Source organism: Peromyscus eremicus, unplaced genomic scaffold (assembly GCF_949786415.1).
Source record: "Peromyscus eremicus unplaced genomic scaffold, PerEre_H2_v1 PerEre#2#unplaced_537, whole genome shotgun sequence".
Taxonomy (NCBI): Eukaryota; Metazoa; Chordata; class Mammalia; order Rodentia; family Cricetidae; genus Peromyscus; species Peromyscus eremicus.
In genome coordinates, this window is record NW_026734773.1 from 3593 (window position 1) to 26458 (window position 22866).

The 22866-nt window shown below is 38.6% G+C and overlaps 1 long non-coding RNA gene across 1 annotated transcript; it reads left to right on the forward strand.

Annotated features, from left to right (window-relative positions):
* The first annotated feature begins 818 nt into the window (after nucleotides 1-818).
* Nucleotides 819-20368, forward strand: LOC131901861 (uncharacterized). Its single transcript, XR_009376920.1, has 2 exons — nucleotides 819-1476; nucleotides 20060-20368. It is a non-coding gene; the product is annotated as an uncharacterized LOC131901861 (long non-coding RNA).
* The last annotated feature ends 2498 nt before the right edge of the window (nucleotides 20369-22866 follow it).

The window sequence follows — 22866 nt, forward strand, 5'->3', positions numbered from 1 at the left end:
CAATATAAATCCAGATACACTGAACCTGATAGAAGAGAAAGTAAAAGGTAGTCTCGAATGCATTGGCACAGGAAACTACTTCCTAAATAAAACACCAGTAGCACAGACACTGAGAACAACAATTAACACATGGAACCTCCTGAAACTGAAAAGTTTCTGTAAGACAAAGGACATGGTCCACAAGACAAAACAGCAGCCTACAGAACGGGAAAAGATCTTCACCAACCCCACATGTGACAGAGGGCTGATTTCCAAAATATATAAAAGAACTCAAGAAACTAGACATCAAAATACCAAATAATCCAATTAAAAGTAGGGTACAGAGCTAAACAGAGAATTCTCAACAGAAGAATATCAAATGGCTAAGACATTTAAGGAATTGCTCAACATCCTTAGTCATCAGGGAAATGCAAATCAAAATGACTCTGAGATACCATCTTATACCTGTCAGAATGATTAAGATCAAAACACTGATGACAGCTTATGTTGAAGAGGATGTAGAGTAAGGGGAACACTCCTACACTGTTGGTGGGAGTGCAAACTTATACAGCAATGTTGGAAATCAGTATGGCAGTTTCTCAGAAAATTGAGAATCAATCTACCTCAAGACCCAGCAATACCACTATTGAGCGTGTACTCAAACGATGCTCATACCACAAGGACACATGCTCAACCATGTGCATAGCAGAATTATTGTAATTATTTGTAATAGCCAGAACCGGGAAACAACCTAGATGCCCCTCACCTGAAGAATGGATAAGGAAAATGTGGTACATTTACACAATGGAGTATTACTCAGTGGTTAAAAAAACAAAAAACAATGACATCATGAAATTTGAAGGCAAATGGATAGAACTAGAAACAATCATCCCGAGTGAGGTAACTCAGACCCAGAAAGACACACACAGTATGTACTCACTCTTAAATGGATATTAGATGCAAAACAAAGGATAACCAGGCTACAGTCCACAACCCCAGAGAAGCTAGGTAAAAAGGACCCTAAGAGGGACACACATGGAGAGCCCCAAGAAAGGAAAATAGTTAAGATCTCCTGGGTAAACTGGGAGGGAGGTTAGATGGAAAGGGATAGTGGATGGGAACAGGAGTGACTGAGATGGCCAAGTGGAGGGAGGGACAGAGAGGGAGCACAATGAAAGAGATATCCTGGTAGAGGGAACCATTAGGGGGTTAGGGAGAAACCTGGTACTGGAGAAATCCCCAGAAATTCACAAGGATGACTCCAGCTAAAACTCCTAGCTATAATGGAGAGGGTACCTGAACTTATCTTCCCTTATAATCAGATTAGTGACTACCCTAATTGTCATCATAGAACTACATCCAGTAACAGATGGAAGCAGATACAGTGATCCACAACCAAGCACTGGGCTGAGCTCCTCGACTTCAATTGAAGAGAGGGAGGAGGGATCTCAGGAGCAAGCAAGGTCAAGATCATGATGTGGAAAACCATAGAGACAGGTGACTCAAGCTGGTAGGAGCTCATGGACAGCTGGGGAACATGCATGGGGCCTAAATAGGCTCTCTGAATGTGGGCAACAGTTATGTGGCTAGATCTGTTTAGAGAGCCCCTGGCAGTGGGATCAGAACTTATCCCAGGTGCATGAAATGGCTTTTTCAAACACATTCCCTAGGGTGGGATACCTTGCTCAGCCTTGATACAGGAGGAAGGGGCTTGGTCCAGCCTCAACGTAGTATGCCAGACTTTTTTGACTCCCCAACAGAAGCCTTACCCTGTCTGAGGAATGGAATGGTGGAATGGGGGGGATGGGGAAAGATGGAGATAGAGTGGGAGAAGGAGAGGGAGAGTGAACTGGAACTGGTATGTAAAATGAAAAACAATGTAAAGACAGAGAGAAAGAGAGATAGAGAGGAAGGAAGGGAGGGAGGGAGAGAGGGAAACAGGGAGGGAGGGAAACAGGGAGGGAGGGAGGAAGGAAGAAAATACAAAAGTCCTTGAAAATTACAAGATCTTATGAAAAGAAAAATGAGTAGTGAGGAATAAACAGTATAAATTTGGTAAACTAGGTTCAGGTTTTGTTTGAAATTTCTTTCTTTGGTTTATAAATCAGATTTTTATTAAAATCTGTGACTTTGCTAGTTTATTTTTCCTGTAGGTATTCTTTAATACATATGTAACACACTGGGCAAATACTGAATCTAAAACCTAAGCAATAACTGATTCCAGACCCAGGTACAATGCTGACTAAATACATGACTTATAAATCAGATCGTTTTTTCATAGTTTTTACTTTAGCATAGGAATTATAATACCATCTGTATTTTCCTTGTAAGGATTTTTAATTTAAATTTTTATGTTTTTGAGAATATCATGCATGAGAACTGTAATTACATCATTTGTCTCTTCAGTCTTCTCCCCAACTCTTCCCACACCCCCTACTCCCTTTCAAATGACCTTTTTTTCCCCCATGGCTATGCCAGTTTTTATTTATTTATTTTTTATTAAGAGATTTTCTATTTATTTTACATATCAACCACAGATTCACCTGCCCTCCTTCCTCCCACCCTCCCAGCCTTCCCCCCAAACAACACCCCATTCCCACCTCCTCCAAGGCAAGGTCTCCCATGGGAGTCAGCAGAGCCTGGTACATTCAGTTGAGGCAGATGCAAGCCCCTCCTCCCTGCACCAAGGCTGCGCAAAGTGTATCACCAAAGGCACTAGGCTCCAAAAAGCCAGCTCATGCACTAAGGTCAGGTCCTGATCCCACTGCCTGGGGGCCTCCTAAACAGTTCAAGCTAAACAACTGTTTCCGCTTATCCAGAGGGCCTAGTCCAATACCATGGGGGCTTCTCAGCTATTGGTCCACAGTTCATGTGTTTCCACTAGTTTGGCTAGTTGTCTCTGTACTTTTTCCAATCATGGTCTCAATATCTCTTGCTCATAGAATCTGTCCTCTCTCTCATTGATTGGAGCTCTGCCTGGAACCTGGCCATGGATCTCTGTATCTGCTTGCATCAGTCACTGAATGAGGGTTCTATGATGACAGTTAGGGTATTCAGCTATCTGATCACCAGGGTAGGTCATCTCAGGCACCCTCTTGATCATTGCTAGTAGTCTATGGTGGAGACATCTTTGTGGATTCTTGGGAACCTCCCTAGCACTCTGCTTCTCCCTATTCCCATGGTGCCTTCATTTATCATGGTATATCTTTCCTTGCTCTCCCACTCTGTTCCTGTTCCAGCTTGAACCTCCTGCTCCCCTAAGTTCTCATCCCCGTCCCTTGCCCTCCATTACCCTCCTCATCTCCAGTTTGCTCATGTAGATCTCATCCATTTCTCCATCACTAGGCAATCCATGTGTCCTTCCTAGGGTCCTCTTTACGAGCTAGCCTCCCTGGAGCTGTGGGTTGCAGTCTGGCTATCCTTTGCTTTACATCTAGTATCCATTTATGAGTGAATATATACCATGTTTGTCTTTCTGAGTCTGGGTTACCTCACTCAGGATATTTTCTAGTTCCATCCATTTGCCTGCAAACCTCATGATGTCATTGTTTTTCTCTGCTTAGTAGTACTCCATTGTGTATATGTATCACATTTTCTTTATTCATTCTTCAGTTGAGGGGTATCTAGGTTGTTTCCATATTCTGGCTATTAAAAATAACGCTGCTATGAAAATAGTTGAGCGTGTGTCCTTGTGGTATGATTGAGCATTCCTTGGGTATATGCCCCAAGAGTGGTGTAGCTGGGTCTTGAGGAAGATTGATTCTCAATTTTCTGAGAAACTGCCATACTGATTTCCAAAGTGGTTGTACAAATTTGCATTTTGCACCAACAGTGGAGGAGTGTTCCCCTTGCTCTGCATCCTCTCCAACATAAGCTGTCTTCAGTGTTTTTGATCTTAGCCATTCTGACAGGTATAAGATGGTATCTCAGAGTCATTTTGATTTGCATTTCCCTGATGACTAAGGATGTTGAACAATTCTTTAAATGTCTTAAGCCATTTGAGATTCTTCTGTTGAGAATTCTCTGTTTAGCTCTGTACCCTATTTTTTAATTGGATTATTTGGTATTTTGATGTCTAGTTTCTTGAATTCTTTATATATTTTGGAGATCAGTCATCTGTTGGATGTGGGGTTGGTGAAGATCTTTTCCCATTCTGTAGGCTGTCGTTTTGTCTTATTGACTGTGTGTTTTGCCCTACAAAAGCTTCTCAGTTTCAAGAGGCCCCATTTATTAATTGTTGCTCTCAGTGTCTGTGCTACTGGTGTTATATTTAGGAAGTGATCTCCAGTGCCAATGCATTCAAGTCTACTTTCTACTTTCTCTTCTATCAGGTTCAGAGTAACTGGATTTATGTTGAGGTTTTGATCCACTTGGACTTAAGTTTTGTGCATGGTGACAGATATGGATCTATTTGCAATCTTCTACATGTTGACATCCATTTTATGCCAGCACCATTTGTTGAAGATACTTTCTTTTTTCCATTTTGGCTTCTTTGTCAAAAATTAGGTGTTCATATGTGTGTGGATTAATGTCAAGGTTTTCAATTCATTTCCATTGGTTCACATGTTGGTTTTTATGCTGGTGCCAAGTTGTTTTTATTACTGTAGCTCTATAGTAGAGCTTGAAGTCAGGGATCATGATGCCTCCAGAGGTTGCTTTATTGTACAGTATTCTTTTAGCTATCCTGGGTTTTTTTGTTTTTCCATATGGAGTTGAGTATTATTCTTTCCAGGTCTGTGAAGAATTGTGTTGGGATTTTGATGGGGAATGCATTGAATCTATAGATTGCTTTTGGTATGATTGCCATTTTTACTATGTTGACCCTTCCTATCCATGAGCATGGGAGATCTTTACATTTTCTGATATCTTCTTCAATTTTTTTCTTGGAAGACTTAAAGTTCTTGTCATACAGGTCTTTTACTTGCTTATTTAGAGTTACCCCAAGGTATTTTATGTTGTTTATGGCTGTTGTAATGTATGATGTTCCTCTGATTTCTTTCTCAGCCCATTTATCATTTATACATGGGAGGGCTACTGATTTTTTTGAGTTAATCTTGTATACCACCACATTTACTGAACGTGTTTATCATCTTTAGGAGTTCCTTGGTTGAATTTTTGGGGTCACTTATGTATACTATCATATCATCTGCAAATAGTGAATGTTTGACTTCTTCCTTTCCAATTTGTATCCCCTTGATCTCCTTTTGTTGTCTTATTGCTCTAGCTAGAACTTCAAGTACTACATGGAATAAATATGGGGAGAGTGCACAGCCTTGTCTTGTCCAAACTAACCAAAAGGCAGAGAGAGAACATCCAAACTAACAAAATCAGAAATGAAAAGGGAGACATAACAACTGACAATGAGGAAATCCAGAGAATCTTCAGGTCATACTTCAAAAACCTGTACTCCACAAAATTGGAAAATCTAAAAGAAATGGACAATTTTCTGGATAGGTACCACAAACTTAAGTTAAATCAAGACCAGATAAACTATTTAAATAGACCAATAACCCCTAAGGACATAGAAACAGTCATTAAAAGTCTCCCAACCAAAAAAAAACCCCAGGACCAGATGGTTTCAATGCAGAATTCTACCAGATTTTCAAAGAAGAGTTAATACCAATACTCCTTAAATTGTTCCACACAATAGAAACAGAAGAAACATTACCAAACTCCTTTTATGAGGCTACAGTTACTCTGATTCTCAAGCCAAACAAAGATGCAACAAAGAAAGAGAATTACAGACCAATTTCCCTCATGAACATTGATGCAAAAATACTCCATAAAATATTGTCAAACAGACTCCAAACACACATCAAAAAAATTATCCACCATGATCAAGTAGGCTTCATCCCAGAGATGCAAGGTTGGTTCAACATAAGAAAGTCTGTCAATGTAATACACCATATACACAAATTGAAAGAAAAAAAACCACATGATCATGTCATTAGATGCTGAAAAGGCCTGTGACGAAATCCAACATCCCTTCATGATAAAGGTCTTGGAGTGATCAGAAATACAGGGAACATTCCTAAAACATAATAAAGGCAATTTACAGGAAGCCAACACACAACATCAAATTAAATGGAGAGAAACTCAAAGTGATTCCCCTAAAATCATGACCTCTTCTTTATTATTGTAGCATACAAAGGACTCATCATATATAAATGTGAATATATAAAACATACTGATATGTATATATTTGTACTGTATATGCGCAATTCATTTGTATTGTGTTAAAAAATAAAAACAGCATGTTATTGGCTCAAAAACATACATGTTGACCAATGGAATCATTGAAGATCCAGATGCATATCCACACACCTATAAACACTTGATTTTTAAGAAAGTCTGAAATACATGCTGGAGAACTTGAGTAAATGGTACTGGTCAAACTGGATGGCTGTATGTAGAACAATGAAAATAGATCCATACTTATGACCTTGCACAAGACTCAACTCCATGTGGATCGAACTCATCAACATAAAACCAGATATACTGAACCTAACAGAAGAGAAAGTGGGGAATAGTCTTGAACTCAGGCATGGGAAAGGACTTCCTGAACAAAACACCAATAGCATAGTCACTAAAAACAATAATTAATAAGTGGAACCTCATGGAACTGAAAAGCTTCTGTTTGGCAAAGGACACCATCACTGGGACAAAGTGACAACCTATAGAATGGGGAAAGATTTTTTACCAACTACACACATAATAGATGGATAGTATCTAAAATATGTAAAGAATTAAAAAAACTGGACATCAAGAAAACAATTAATCCAGTTAAAGATCATCCCATTTAGGCTATCATGAGGAAGATGAGGCTGTTCAAACACAGTGGGACCTAAGTTGTCTTGCAGGTCAATGGCACTAACAGATGTCACAGGCCAGTTATATTTGACAGAGGTGTCCAACAAACAATATTTGTAGATAAATAAAAAAAATAAGTCTATTGTTGCCTTTTTTAAGATCAGTAGTACTTGGTTTTACCCTAGGTCTCTGGACTACCCAGTCTCTGGTTCTTGGCCATCCAACCAGTGTTGGGTACAGGTTCCGTTTCTTAGAATGGGCCTTAAATCCAACAGATATTGTTGGTTACTCCCACAGCTTTGTGCCACCATTGCACTAGAATAACTTGCAGGCAGGACATCATTGTAGATCAAAGAGTTTGTAGTTGGGTTGATGTTTACATTTGTCTTTTGGTAGCATGCAGAGTAACTTCCTGTGTCAAAGACTCTAGAATGTAGGGGTGAAGGCTCTATGTAGACACTAGCTTTACTTCTCAATGTTCTGTGAGTTGTGTAAGTGTTGTCTCCAGCAATGCAGCCTTGCCATCAGTTAGTGGAGAGCAACCTATAGTCTTGGCAACAGCCTGGCTTGTTTGGAGATTCCCATAGGATCCCTTTGGCCACAACTCAATTAGATGTAACCCAATACTCAGATGAGAAACTTCATTTGGTGACAAGAGATGTCTATTTGAGGCTCTGACTTCTCATTATTTGGCAATTTTAGTTAAGATTGCCTTCATATATGTCTATATTTTAGGAAGCTTCTACTGTATTAGGTTTCCACATTACCCCTCAAATGGCCCTTAAATTTTATCTATCTCTCCCTGTATTCTATCCCTTGTGCTCCTCTTCGCTCTTTCTCCCCACTTAATCCTTTCATTCCAGCTTCCATGTCCATCCATAATTATTTATTTCCCTTTCCTAAGAGGATCTATATGCCCCCCTATGGAGCCTTACTCTGTACCCAATCTCTGTGCTTCTATGTATTGTACGTTGGTTATCATTGAGTTAAGAGCTAATATCACATATAAGTGAATACATAGCATATTTCTCTTTCTGGGTCTGGGAAACCTCACCATGATTATTGTTTTCTAGTTCCATCCACTTACCTGAAAAAAATTTTTTAGCTGCTGAGTAATACTCCAGTGTATAAATGCACCTTATTTTCTTTATTCATTCTTCTGTTGAGAGACATCGAGGTTGTTTCCAATTTCTGCTATTATGAATAGAGCAGCATTGAACATGGTTGGACAGGTGTCTAGTGGTAGGATGAAGCATCCTTTCAGTGTATGCCAAAGAGTAGTATAGCTGGATCTTGAGGCAGCTCAATTCCTATTTTCCCAAGGAACTACCACATTGATTTCTATAGTGGCTGTACAAGTTTGTACTCCTACCAGCAATGGATGAACATTGCCCATAATCTGTATTCTCCCAGCATGAGCTATCACTTACTTTATTGATCTTAGCCATTCATACAGGCATAAGATGAAATCTCAAGGTAATTTTGACTTGCATTTCCCTGAGGGCTAAGAATGATGAACATTTTTAAATGTTTTTCAGCCATTTGAGTTTCCTCTGTTGAGAATTCTCTGTTTAGATCTGTACCCCAGTTTTTAGTTGGGTTATTTGTTTTCTTGATATCTAGATTTTTGTAGTTCTTTATGTTTTAGATATTAGCCTTCTATCATGCATGTACTTGGTAAAAATTGTTTCACATTCTGTAGGCTATTGCTTTGTCCAAATTTTTTGAACAAAAAGAATTTGGACAAAAAAAAATGACAATGTCCTCTGCAGTGAAGTTTTCAGCCAAGTCCCTGTTTTGATCTCACAATCAACTACTCAGCCACGTCCCAGAATTATTAAAATGAACCAATTAAACATGTGCAGAAACATGACCAAACAACCAATGACTGTGCTGTTTAGGGAGATAAACATTTTCTAATCCTAGAGCTGAAAGGACAAAATGTTCTTCCAGGTTTGACAAAACCACTAAAGATTTTAGTCAGAGAAAGAAGGTTCTCAATCTGTGGGCTGTGACTCCTTTGGCAAGCCCCTATCTCCAAAAATATGTACATCACAATTCATAACAGTAGCAAAATTACAGTTATAAAGTAACATCAAAAATGATTTTATGATTGGGGGTCACCACAGCAGGAGGAACTGTATTAAAGATCACAGCATTAGGAAGGTTGAGAACCACTGTTCCATATTATGTTGTTTCAAGTATAAGATATTTTCAAACTTAGTTTGATTCTAATGTGGAAAAATGATGTGTTATAAACTAATTAATTATGAATTAATCATAACTATTCTTTTAAGAGTTGCTTTTATTAAAAATGTAACTATAGCTGTCAGGCATGGTGCCACACACTTTAGTCCCAGTACTCAGGAGGCAGAGGCAGGCAGATCTCTATGAGTTCAAGGCCAGCCTGATCTACATAGTGAGTTCCAGGACAGCCAGGGCTACATACAAAGATCTTGTCTCAAGAAACAAGCAAGAAAAGCAACCATATAATGCCAAAAAGTAAGAAGATGCAATATAAGGTTTTTTTTCTTTTTATTAGAAGGAAGGATCTATGAGGAAAGTACTCTTAATTTTTTCTTCACTCGTCTACATCCAAAGTTGAAGACAACTTATACTAGAGGTTTCACTACGCCTTAAATAGAAAACAACATATGTAGGATGAAGTGCTAAACAGTCTTATTAATAAAAAACCTGGAGCCAGATATTTAGGTTAAAACTGAGAGATCAGAAAACAGAAAGAAGCTAGCCACATTCTCACCACTTGGAGACCCTCAGTCAAAGAGACCTACTTCCTGTATACCCACACCTATTTGCCTTTCTGTTCTGCATTTGACTTCCTCTCTCCACCCAGCTACATCACTTCCTCTTTCTGCCAAGCTCTGTCACTTCCTGTCTGTCTGTGCAGACCTCCAGACCTTTATGGTTAACTAGTGTTGGAATTCAAGGCATGTGTCACCATGCCTGGTTCTGTTCCCAGTGTAGCCTTGAACTCACAGAGATCCAGACAGATCCCTGCCTCCTGAGTGATAGGATTAAAGGCATGTGCCTGACTTTTATGTTTAACATAGTGGCTAGCCTTTTCCTCTGATCCTCAGATAAACTTTATTGGGGGGACACAGATAAAATATCACCACATTTCCCCTTTTTGTCTAATAAAAATAAAAAATTATAATTAATATAAGAAATTATATACAATAAGTACAATAACTATATACAATATATACAAGCAATAAATACAATAATAATGTCTAGTCCATTTGCATTTGACAAATTCAGAGAAAATATTACATTATCTATCCTATTTTGGTAAATCCGAAATGTACCTAATTCACTTTCTATCCTAACTTGTATTAACAACCGAAAACTATCTTCTATGTCTTTCAAACTTATACACTTTACACCTCTTAGTGAGTTTCTTTTCTGAAATTGTTAATGAGTAAAACTATAACTATAACTATCTAATCTTCAACTCCCTCAGAGACCTGAGAAGGAAATAATATTACCTAGTAAGTACAAATAAGTGACTTCCAAAATATGTGAGTTATGACAGAAACAGCCAGCTACCTGGACAGTCACCTGAGGTTTCTCTGTAACATTGGGGCATCATCTTTGGCCAACAGGCTTAGCATATCTGACAGATTCATCTGTGTAGCAGGGTTTTCTAAAGAGCCTTCCTACCTTGTCTTGGCAAGGATTGGCAGTCAATCCTTGATGCAAGGGGACTTTCTTGCCTAGTGGCTAACTTTTACCACAGTTAAAATAGACTCCATATAGAGGTTCGTCAATGCCCATCTTCTCTGAAGTAGATTGGTGGTGCCAGGAACAGACATATCTCATAGTCATAAAAAAAAGAAAAAAAAACTGTGTTATTAAAACATCTTAAATGTCATATTCTATAGACCTCTGAAGGATTTGAAGATGACCTGTCTATCTAAAATATATCTCTGCTTGACCTTGAAAACATACCTAATATGACTACAAGTTTGATTGTAATGACTACTAACTTACATTCCTTTATATCCTAATTAGTTGGTAATAATAACTTTCAAGAATTAGCAGACTGCATTACACTGTTTAATAAAATGTATAGGTTCAATACCTTGAACAAGATTAGAAATATATATACAATATATTCTAACAAAATCAATCTCGAATTGGTATCAATATACATAATTTGTATACAATATACAAAAATCCAATCCAATGTAAAATATTTAAAACTAGTAGTTGCTTTCTAAAAGTACATTAAATACTCTACCTTTTTATCTTATCATATCTATATAAATCAGTCTCAAATTTGTAGCAATATATATAATTTTTATATAATATATAAAAATCCAATCCAATGTAAAATATTTAAAACTAGTAGTTGCCTTTTAAAAGTAGATTCAATAATCTACCTTTTTTATCTATATCATATCTATATCTGCTTTTTTTTTCTTTTCAGAGTAGATTCAATAATCTGCCCTTTATTCTATCATCTCTATATCTTTTTTTCAGAGTAGATTCAATAATCTACCTTTTATCTATATCCTCCTTTTTCTTTTTTCTTTCTTTTTTTTCAAACAAGAACCTTAAATCTAATCTCCTTTGTTTAGCCTTTTTTCTGACCATTAACAATAACAACTTGTAACAAACCATCCTAAATAATGACAATTATCCAAAACCCATTGAAAAACCAAAAACTAGCCACCCTACCTCTTGGGAATGAGGGCATCATATTCTTAAATTTACTTCCTGCTGTTTGGGGGTAAAGGCATCTTTAGGGGATCCTGAAAAGAAAAATCTTGGGTTAATTGTCAAGTTCTGGGAGAGGTAGCTGTATCATTTGTTGTCCAGTCTCTGCATAATGCAAAAGTGCAGGGCTTATCTCAAGTCCTTGTTCTAGTAGTCTGTGAGGCTGGATCATCTCAGCTAGCCATCTTGAAATTGTCCTGAGCAGTTTGCAGTTCAAAGATAATCTTTGGGTGACGTTTGTCAGCTTAGTGGTATTATTATTGTCCATGTGGAATCATCATTGTGGAGCCCCATCTACTTTCTGGAGACTTCAAATTTGCTGTTAGGCATGGGTGTTTCCCATACAATGTGAGGCAGAATCCAATCAGCTCTGTTTATAAGTTCAATTCTATCACTTTGGGGACATTTGCTGTTAATCTCTCCCCAAAAATTACTGTAAGCTCTTTGCCAAGGTTCACTTTCTACCCATAATTTGTCAATGTCATCCTTAGTTAAAGGTACTACAGTTTCTGCTGGTTCTATTCCTGCTAATTGATGAAGTCTCAATTTTTCTTTTAAAATCAACTCAGATCTTTTCCACCTAAGTTTTTAATTTTTTATTCTGTTTATTTGGTAGAAATATCCATTCCAATATAATATCTTCCCTATGCATTAAAATTCCTGTAGAAGAATGTTTAGAAGGTAAAATAAGCAAGTTTTGGATCTACATGATCCACACATGCATCCTGTATTTTCTTTTCCATCAAGGCCAATTCTCTCTCAGATTCAGCTGATAATTTTCTTGGACTATATAATTCCTGGTCACCTTCTAAGGTTTTAAACAAATTGCTCAGTTCATCATTTTTTACCCCATCAACAGACTGTAGATAGGAAATGTCTCCAAATAATTTTTGAAAGTCAGTAAAAGTCTGTAATCGATCTCTCCTAATTTGTACCTTTTGGGGTCTAATTTTTTGTAGACCTATTTTATAGCCTAAGTAATTAATAGAATCTCCTCTCTGCATCTTTTCAGGAGCAATTTTTAATCGCCAACCAGGCAAAATTTTCTTTACTTCCTCAAACTTTCTTTCTAAGATATCTGCATTTAAATCAGCTAGTAAAATATCATCCATGTAATGATAAATTATAGATTTAGGAAATTATTTACATATTACTTCCAATGGCTGTCATACAAAATATTGGCACAAGGTTGGGCTATTTAACATTCCCTGTGGGAGAACCTTCCATAGATATCTCTTAACCGGCTGAGAATTATTATAAGTAGGCACCATGAAGGCAAATCTTTCTCTTTTTCTTGTAAGGGTCTTGTAAATCTTTTTCTTTTTCTTGTAAGGGTCTTGAGAAGAAACAGTCTTTTTAATCAATAACTATAAGAGGCCATCCTTTAGGTAACAAAGTAGGCAAGGAATTCCAGATTGTAGAAAGCCCATTGGCTGAATTACCTTGTTAATTGCTCTTATGTCTGTTACCATTTTCCATTTACCAGATTTCTTTTCAATAACAAATACAGGAGAATTCCAAGGACTGGTTGATTCTTCAATATGCTGAGCATTTAACTGCTCTTATACCAGCTCTTCTAGAGCCTTCAGTTTCTCTGTTGTTAAAGGCCATTGTTGAACCCATACAAGCTCGTCTGTTAACCATTTTAAAGGTGGAGCTGTTGGTATCTTTGGAGGATCAGCAATTGTGCCCAGTTCTTATACAATCTGGATGGCCAGTGACTGTTCTCTATAATACCTCTTAATATTCCTCTCAGAAACATGTGTTAGTTTATGGTTTGTTTCTGAGGTTGGAGGAATGTTAATCTGGGTATTCTATTGTTGTAATAGATCATGGCTATATAAATTCATAGCTATATTAGCCACATATGGCTTTAATTTTCATCTCTGTCCTTCTGGCCCTATATATTTGACTCATCTTGTGCTCTGTTTCACTTGAGACGATGTTCCAATACTTAACAGCTGAACATTTACCTCCTGACCAAGCCAAATTGGATGCAAAATGCTGATGCAATTATTGTGACATCCATACCTCTGTCTACAAGACCTTCCAAGAGAACATCATTTATTTGTATTTTTAATTTTGGTCTTTGTTCATTTATAGAAGTTTGTCAAAAAATTAATTTTATGGTTTCTCCTGAATTTCCTGTTCTCTCTGCTATAGCTGTTCTATCACCCCAAGCAGTCTGGTTTATTCCAACTGGCATTTGGTTATTTAATTTCTCTGAGAAGGGGTTTCTTTTATGATGGAAGGAAAAGACTGAACTGAATTTGCCATGGGGGCCTGTGAGAGGCCCCTCAGGGGGTTTCCCAACAGCAAAGGCAAAGAATTACCTTATCTGTCCCTTGTTGATCTACATTTGTTATTTCAATGTTTACCTTTACCACACCTTCTGCGTAATCTAGAAGGGAGGGGCATTCTGTTGCCATTGTTCCTTGAAGAAACATTGTTTCTAGAAATGCCCTGTTTACAGTCTCTTTATAGGTGACCTGGTTTACTGCAATTAAAGCATCTGACATTATTATTTTTCTTCAAAGCTCTTAAAATCACCTCTCCTATCCACATATAATCATGGTCATGAGACTCAATGTTAATTGTGTCCCTGATCTGATCCTCCAAGGGTGCTGGTCTGGTCTTTAATGGCCTGATTATTCTTTTGCATGCTGCATTCATCTTCTCAAAAGCCAAAGATTAAATTATTATCTGTCTAGCTTCTGAATTTGGTATCATTCTATTTTCTGCTGAAGACAGCCTTTGTAAGAAATCTGTGAAGGTTCTTTCAGGCCCTGTTTAACTTTCTTTAATGACTCATTTTTTTTCCTGCTTCCTGAGTTCTGTCCCATGTATTCATGGCTTCCATGTGGCATAGAATTAGAGTTTGGTTATCATATAAACATTATCTTTGTATATCAGCATAAGCACCTTCTCCAAGAAGCTGATCCTGGGAAATTTCCACACCTCTAGTCCTACATTGTTGTTCTATAGTTTTGGCCTCCTCTAGCCACTACATTCTCCACTATAACTGTGGACTGACCTCTAGGACAGCTGTAACCAATTCTTTCCAGTCCTGAGGAATAATTTTATTACAAGTTGGGCATGAGTTTAACATTTGCTTTTCAATTGAGAGCCACTGGTAGCAAAAGTTCATGAAATATACAGCAGTGACAACTAGAGTTCGGAAGATCAACCTATCAGAACTAAGGGTTCTGTTAGAGGAAACCATCATGCAAGGCATTGTGGAATTACTGCCTTTTGAATGAACTGGCTCTCTCTTGTTGTAAACTTCTTGTGCAATAACAGCTATGATTCTCCCTATTTATCGTGCATCTCCATGTTGTATGTACATATAATCTCATGATTATATCTCAATCTTAGGCACAACTTTCCCTATACATTTGGGGTAATTGGATAACTGTCCCTAACTGTGTCTATTTTTCATTAACATATATCTGGCCAGGGCCATTCTCTGGACAAAAGTATTTCAGCAAAGATACCTTTTTCCAAGGACAAATACAGAGAAATAAATATTAGTTCATCTCACCCACAGATAGAGAAAAGAACCACTAACAATTAAATCCTCAACTCCTTATCTTCACCCCAGGTTATTTATACAAGACCCTAACTTAAGAGATTTACTGCTCTCATTCCCTGGATGATGTTTTAGCTATTTGCTAGTTACTGAGTTAAGGCAATTACTTCTCACTGACCCAAGGAGATTGCCTTCAAGGCCAGGCAGGCATAGGTGCCAAGCTTCTTTCTTGTGCAAATTAAGTTTTAATTTCTCCTCAGTCAGGTGCTATTCCTAGATTTTCTCCTCAGCAATGACTCTGAGTGAAAGTGCTTTTACTAACCAAATGCTACATACTCTGACATAGGTTGCTTAGCCACCTAGCATACGTCCCCCTTCCTATCAGAAAGCAGCTGCAGCCAGGATGAGCAGGAAAAATGGCGCCAAAGACAGTTTATTTTCTTGTGACTTATTGACCCCTAACATTCTACCTAGCCATTTCTAGGTTATAGTTTGAGCACACAAATTCCCTAATTGATCTTAGCCTTTAGTTGACCCTACCATAGAATTCCCCTTTAGTCACTCCCCTTTTGGGTTGTAATTGGAAGCTGACAATTATTGCTTTATGTGTGGATCCTTATCACCTCTCTCTGCGACCCTGAAAACTTCAAACCTCGCATTGCTTTGCCAAAGAATTACTGTTTGGGTATATATACTGGTTCTCTGAGAGCACTGAAGAGAATTTATTGAGAAGAACAAAGATGAGGATAGAGACAGAAAGAACTAGATAGACATGAGAGAAGAGCAGAAAGGACCAAGACCAGGAGGGACTGAGAGAAGCTAAGTATGAGAACAGAAAAGAAACTGTGTAGATTGAATTGACTTAGAAGAATAAAGTGAATGGACTAAGGAACTCAGTGTGCTTAGATTCATTGGATATCCCTCAGATTAGAATCCTCAGCTGCTTTTTGGACTCTTCCACAGACTCTGGGAGCAAACAATATAGGCTGGACCTATTATTGTTTGTGTTACTTTACAAATGAAGAATGCATTCCATATGATACTATAGCTTCTTTAAATCTCCTTAAATCTAATATTTCCACTGGAGTCCAGTTAGCTAGTAGACACCCTTGAGCATTTGGCAGTTCCTGTAAGGTTACTAGGTAGATTAATGTTTTCTGTCTGGTAACCTGAAGCTGTTTCTCTATAACCATATGATTTAACCCTGAGATACATTCACTTTTAAATTCTTCTGTCTGGGTCTGAATTTCTCTATAATTCATTTTAACAGGTTTTTCTAAAGCTTTTATCTTGGCACTCCAATTGATCAACCTTTTTAATGCTAAAATAAAATGAGAAAGCAAATAATATTCATAATTAATGTTATGTACATCCCATCAGCATTAATTATCCTCTCATTTAATTGTTCCATTTTCAGACTGCCTAATGTGTTATCAGAGACCAAATTCCTTCCATTGTAAAAATGTTTCCCACTTTTTATGTGGGAAAAAAAATCCCTTTTAACTAATTTCTCCTTTTAAGATATCTTAATTGACTTACCAAGTCTGTCAACTTTGTAGAACAGTAGAAGTCTAAGGGAATTTCAAAGAAGCTACCTAATGTGGTAGCAGTCTGAGATGAGAATCCAGAGAAAGCCCACCACCCACCAGGAGAGATAAAGCCAAAGAGACTTCGGCCCATGTGAGGTGGAGATCCAGCCTCATGCAGTTCCGGCCTGAGCTGTAAGGCCACAAGCGGCTTTTTAGGCAATTCTTGCCACAATCCTTGGAGCACCAATTGTAACATGAATCTTAAAAGGTCTTATAAAATAAAAAACATGGAGCCAGAAATTGGGGTTAAAGCTGAGAGATCAGAGGAATAGGACAAGCCATAAGCCAACCTCACCTCACTGACCTTCAGTCTCCAAAGAGACCTACTTCCTGTATACTCGCACCTATATTCCTTTCTGTTCTGCTAACTCATTTCCTCTCACTGCCCAGCTACATCACTTCCTCTTCCTGTCCAGTTCTGTCACTTCCTGTCTGTCTATACAGACCTCCAGACCTTTATGGTTAACTAGTGTTGGAATTTAAGTCATGTGCCACTATACCTGACTTTGTTCCCAGTGTGGCCTTGAACTCATAGAGATCCAGACAGATCACTGCCTCCCCAGTGATAGAATTAAAGGCATGTGCTACCATTGTCTGACTTCTATGTCAAATATAGTGGCTGGCTTTTTCCTCTGACCTCAGATAAACTCTATTGCGGGGGCACAGATGAATTATCACTACAATTGAATATGTTTTTACATCAGTACCATGCTGCTTTTATTAATATGGATCTGTAATATAACTTCAAATCAGGTATGGTGATAACTTCAATGATTTGGTTTTTGCTTGAGATTGTTTTGCCTCTCCAGAGTCTCTTGTGTTTCCATATGGACTTTAAAATTGCTTTTTTGTGTGTGGAGGGGAGTGTGTCTGTTTTGTTTTTTTCAAGACAGGATTTCTCTGTGTAATGGTCCTGGATGTTCTGGAACTCACTCTGTGGAGCAGACTGGCCTCTGCCTCCTAAGTGCTGGAATTAAAGTTGTGAGCTGCCATACCTCACTTAAGTTTGCTTTTCTGTTTCTGTGAAGAATGTCACTGGATGTCTGGTTGAGATTGCTCAGTATTGACTCTATATTGGGTTTTGTAAGATACTATTTTCACAATTATTGATCCTTCAAATCCATAAGCACGCTTAACATCTTCTAGTGTCTTACTTGATTTTTTTTTTCTTGAGTATTTTGAAGTTTTCATTTTAGAGATCTTTCATATCCTTGGTTAGGTTTTTACAAGGTACTTTTTTCTTTTTTGATGCTGTTAAAAATTGAATCACTGTCAGTTGGTGGTGGCACACACCTTTAATCCTAGTACTCAGGAGGCAGAGGCAAGCATATCTCTGTGAGTTTGACTCCAGCCAGTTCTACAGAGTGAGTTCCAAGACAGCCAAGACTGTCTTGAAAAAAAAAATGGATTACTTCCAAGATTTCAGTTTCTTTGTCATTGATATATAGGAATGATTTGTGTGTTGCTTTTGTGTTCTGCCACTGAACGTGTGTATCAGTTCTAAAAGTTTTCTGGTTAGTCTTTAGGGGCTCATGTATAAAATCATAGCAGCTGCAGATAGGGGCCTTTGGCATCTTTCCTTTGCTGTTTGTATCCTTTTATGTGCTTTCCTTGTCTTGCTCTAGCTAAGGCTTCCAGGACTGTACTGAAGAAGAGTGGAAAAGTTGGACACCTTTGTCTCATTCCTTATTTTAGTGGAAAAGCTTTGAGGATTTTCCCCATTTAATATCATGATGGCTGAAGGCTGTCATATGTAGGCTTTATTATTATGATTTTTTTTCCTAATCCGAGTTAGAACCTTTACCATGAAGGAATGGTAGGTTTTGTGAGCGCTTTTTCTACATCTGTCCAGATGTCCATGGGGTTTCTGTCCTCGGCTCCATTTGTGTGATTTAGAACATTTATTGGCTCACACCTGTTGCGTTCCTGTATCTCTGATCAAGTTACACCACAAGCTTCATCATGGTGAATTATCTTTTTGATGTATTTACAAGTATTTAGTTTAAGTTCATCATGGAAATTAGTTTGTTGATTCTCTCACTCCATGTCTTTATCTGCCTTTGGTTTGGAAGTGTTTCTTCCATTTCTATGGAGTGGCTTGAGAAGCATTGGAGGGTTTCATAAACATCACCGTGACCGCATCTGGGCCTGGACTGCTTTTTGTTGGGAGAGCTTTAATTACTGCTTAAATCCCATTGCATGTTATAGATCTTTTTAAACTATTCATCTCATTTTGGTTCAATTTTGATAAGTCACATTGTCTAGAAATTCATCCATTTCTTTTTGATTTTCTGACTTAGTGGAATATGTATTTTGAACATGAGACCTGGTGTTTTGTGGAAGTCATGTTTTTTGTTTGTTTTAGTTTGATGTGTATGGGTGTTTTGCCTGAATGTATGTCTATGCATCATATTTTGCAGTGCCCAAGGAGGCCAGAAGAGGCCATCAGATCCCTGAGACTAGACTTATAGACCAGCTGTGAGCTACCATGTGGGTGCTGGGGATTGAACCCAGGTCCTCTGGAAAAGCGACCAGTGCTTTAACCCACTGAACCATCTCTAACCTCCAGACCTGATGTTTTTCATTTCACTGGTATCTGGTGTGATGGTTCCCTTTTCACCTCTAATTGTATAAGTTGGTGTCTTCTTTCTTTTGGTTCGTTTGGTTTGTCAATCTTATTTATCTTTTCAAAGAACCCACTCTTAGTTTCAATGATTATGTTTTTCTTTTCATTTCTATTTCATTAATTTCTGAACTGATCATAAAGATTTCTTTTCATTTACTTACTTGAGGTTTGGCTTATTCTTTTTTTTTTTCCTTTTTACCCAAAAACCTTTAAGGTGTATCATTCAGTTAGTATTTGCAAATGTTTCTGATTTCTTCATCAACATGTAGAGCTGTAAAGGTCCCTGTAGGACTGCTTTCATTGTGTCCCAGAGGTTCTGAGACATTGTTTTCATTGTCATTTAGTTCCAGGACCCATTGTTCAATAGTATGCTGCTTCTGTTGTACCCATTTCACAAAACTCCCAGAGACAACCAAGGAGTCTGTTTCCAATGCAAGCACATAAGGGTCCTTTTATTCAGGTGTAGGGCCCTGGCCTCCTCCTAATTTGGGTAGCTGTTGCCTGCTTGCTGACCTTGACCAGATATCCTCCCTATGCTGATTCCCTGCTGGTTTCCACCCTCCTGAATGCTTAAGGGAAGTTCCTTGTTTGTGTATCCTGCATATTGGGCATTAACAGCTTAGATGCAAGATTGTAAACATCAGTAGCAAACTTCTGCCTTCTAGGGTTCTCCCACTGTGCTGTAAGCCTGTATTTAAGGTTTCTTCCCTCTTTCAATAAACAGCATTAGGCATTCTGCTGAGGCGAATGACCCTCTGTCTTTTGTCTCTGTTTTTCGATCCATAGCCCCTCGCTTGGACATGGTGAATGGGTGGTGTAGTGGGTAGCCATTCCAGCTTTGATCTGGAAGTTCCAACCCCCATTGAGACTTCGGCAACTGTCACACCTACAAGGCAGGGCCAAGGGAGGCGCCTGGAGACTCGAGATCTGGATGGGCCAGTGCTCTCTCTGTTCCGGGACCCTGGACGATGGAGGTGGGCCAAGAAGAGCTCCAGAGAACACCGCTGGACTGCGATACACCTTCCCCAGACCCCACGACCTACCTATCCCTTAATTTGTAAGTTACGCCATTAAATAAATCTCCTTTTAACTACATGGAGTGGCCTTAATAATTTCACCAATATCTGGTGCTCACGTGGGGCAAATTCCAAAAGCCTGGGTGGCTTTCACCCTCAGCCTCCTCCTCGGCTAGTGGGTACCTAAACCCACCTGCAAAGTTCCATATAACCAGGGAACGCCTACATGGTTCTTAGCCCCGAGACCAGCGAAAGAGGCACTCCCCCACTTCCTGAGTGCCGGCTCCGGCTCCCGCCATCTCAACTCCAGCAAGCTGCAGTCAGTCAAGATCACCAGCAGGCCCTGCTTTGGAGCTGTACCAATGCCACCTGCTGGCTGAAAAGTGCTACTACACCCCCAAAAACCACAAAAGGTAAGCATAATGTTTCAAGTAAAAGTAATTTTACACCTTAAAATTGACTAACAAATTTTGAGTAATTCTTGTAATATGGCTGACAACATTACCTCACAAGAATTTGAAAACCTTTTTGCCTGTATGATGAAAGACATCTTCCTGGAAATATATGACCTTCCTAAGGCATATCTGGCCTGTACTGTTTTGGCATTCATCGTAATAATTCACACAGTGTTCAAACACTGGTTTAATAACAAGAACAAAGATGAGTCATTATTGGGACTGATACAGGCTTTAAGAGATAGCAATGAAGGCTTGCAGAAAAAGATTCTCTCTCTGGAATCTGCTTTAAAGGATAGCAATGAAAACTTACAGAAAAAGATTCTTTCTCTGGAATCTGCTGATCAGGATTTACAAAACAGGCTTGTACCGAAAGTTGATCTTATCCATAATAAATGTGAATATTTAATGGACAGAACACTAACTCTCCAGACACTATATAAGGAAGAAAGATTATCATTAATTGATAAGATAAGGTCCATGGAATCATGTGTTTCTGAGGAACATAAAAACTTCTATGATTCCAGGAGAAATCTGGAGTCCCTTGCCAGAGAGGAGGTTCACTCCCTAGAACAGACCCTAGGTGCTCGTTTGCAAGCCTTAGAAGAAACTCTCAGTAAACATGACAAGGGACCTAATAAGCAGAAGGGCAAGACCATAGAGGTTGTAACATCTCCAAATGGCTCTCATACAATGGCTTATCCTGTTACCATCCATGAGAAGCCAGCAGATGACAAACACCCTGAGCCATATAATACATATACATTACAACCAATGTCAACAAGGGACTTTAAAAATATAAAGGAAGCAGTAGTTACGTATGGGATACACTCCACATATGTAAAACAGATGTTAAATTCATGGTCTACCTCACATAGAATCATCCCAGATGACTGGCATCAGTTAATTTCAGCTGTTCTAGAATATAGTCAGCAGCTACAGTGGAAAAGCTCGTTGAGAGAAGAGGCAAAAAAATTAGAACAACAAGGTAAACTCAGAGGCTTTGTGATCTCCCAAGATCAAATACTTGGTGAGGGATATTTCACTGATAGGAATGTACAAGCCATTTATGATGAGCATACAATATCCCTATGCCGTACAGCAGCTCTAAATGCTTGGGAAAAAGTTCCAGAACCTGGAAAACCAACTGAGGTATACACAAAGATATTTCAGGGACCGCATGAACCCTTCACCGATTTTTTACAAAGGCTGAACACAGCTATAACAAAAGCTGTATCAGATAAAGAATTAAGAAAAGTATTAATTGAGTCCTTGGCGTTCGACAATGCTAATGTAGAATGCAGAAGAATACTTACACCATTAAAGATCAGATCAGCTCCTTTGGAAGAATGGATTCAGTATACTAATGGTGTTGAGTCTCGTAACTACAGTAATGAGGCTTGGATAGGAGAGACAAATCCCAGAGGTGAAAGAAGGCCCCATAGTACCAAATGTTTTAAATGTGGTACACCAGGTCATATAAGTAAAAACTGTACGTGGGGTACTCTGAGAAGTAATACTCCTTTTAGGAATAGCCTAAACAAGAGACCCCAACCACCTCCCGGATTATGTAGAAGGTGTGGCAAAGGCCGACATGGACCAGTGAGTGCAGATCAAAAATAGATATACGAGGCAACCCTTTACTGGTGGGAAATGCCTCAGGGGGCCTCTTGCAGGCCCCCAAGTCAAATGTAGTACAAACATTCCCAGCCACTGTGGAAGAAATTCCTGTCCAGGACAACTGAATAAACCAATGCCTAATGTAAAAACTGATACTGCAATGGATGATAAAACAGCTCTGATAGGTGGATCACAGTTTACAAAGAACAGTATAAAACAAATATTTTGGCAGACTTCCATAAATTAACAAAGACCAAAGCTTAGAATTCGAATTAATGGCCTGGTTATGAAGGGCCTGGTAGACCCAGGTGCAGATGTGACTATAATTACACCAAAATCATGGCATCCGAATTGGCCTCTTCAAGAGGTAGATGTCCAACTTTTAGGGATTGGCACCCTATCTCAGATAAAACAGAGTTCGAGATGGATTGAGTGCATAGGGCCAGAAGGACAGAGAGGAAGGCTGAAGCCATATGTAGCAAATGTAGCAGTAAATCTTTGG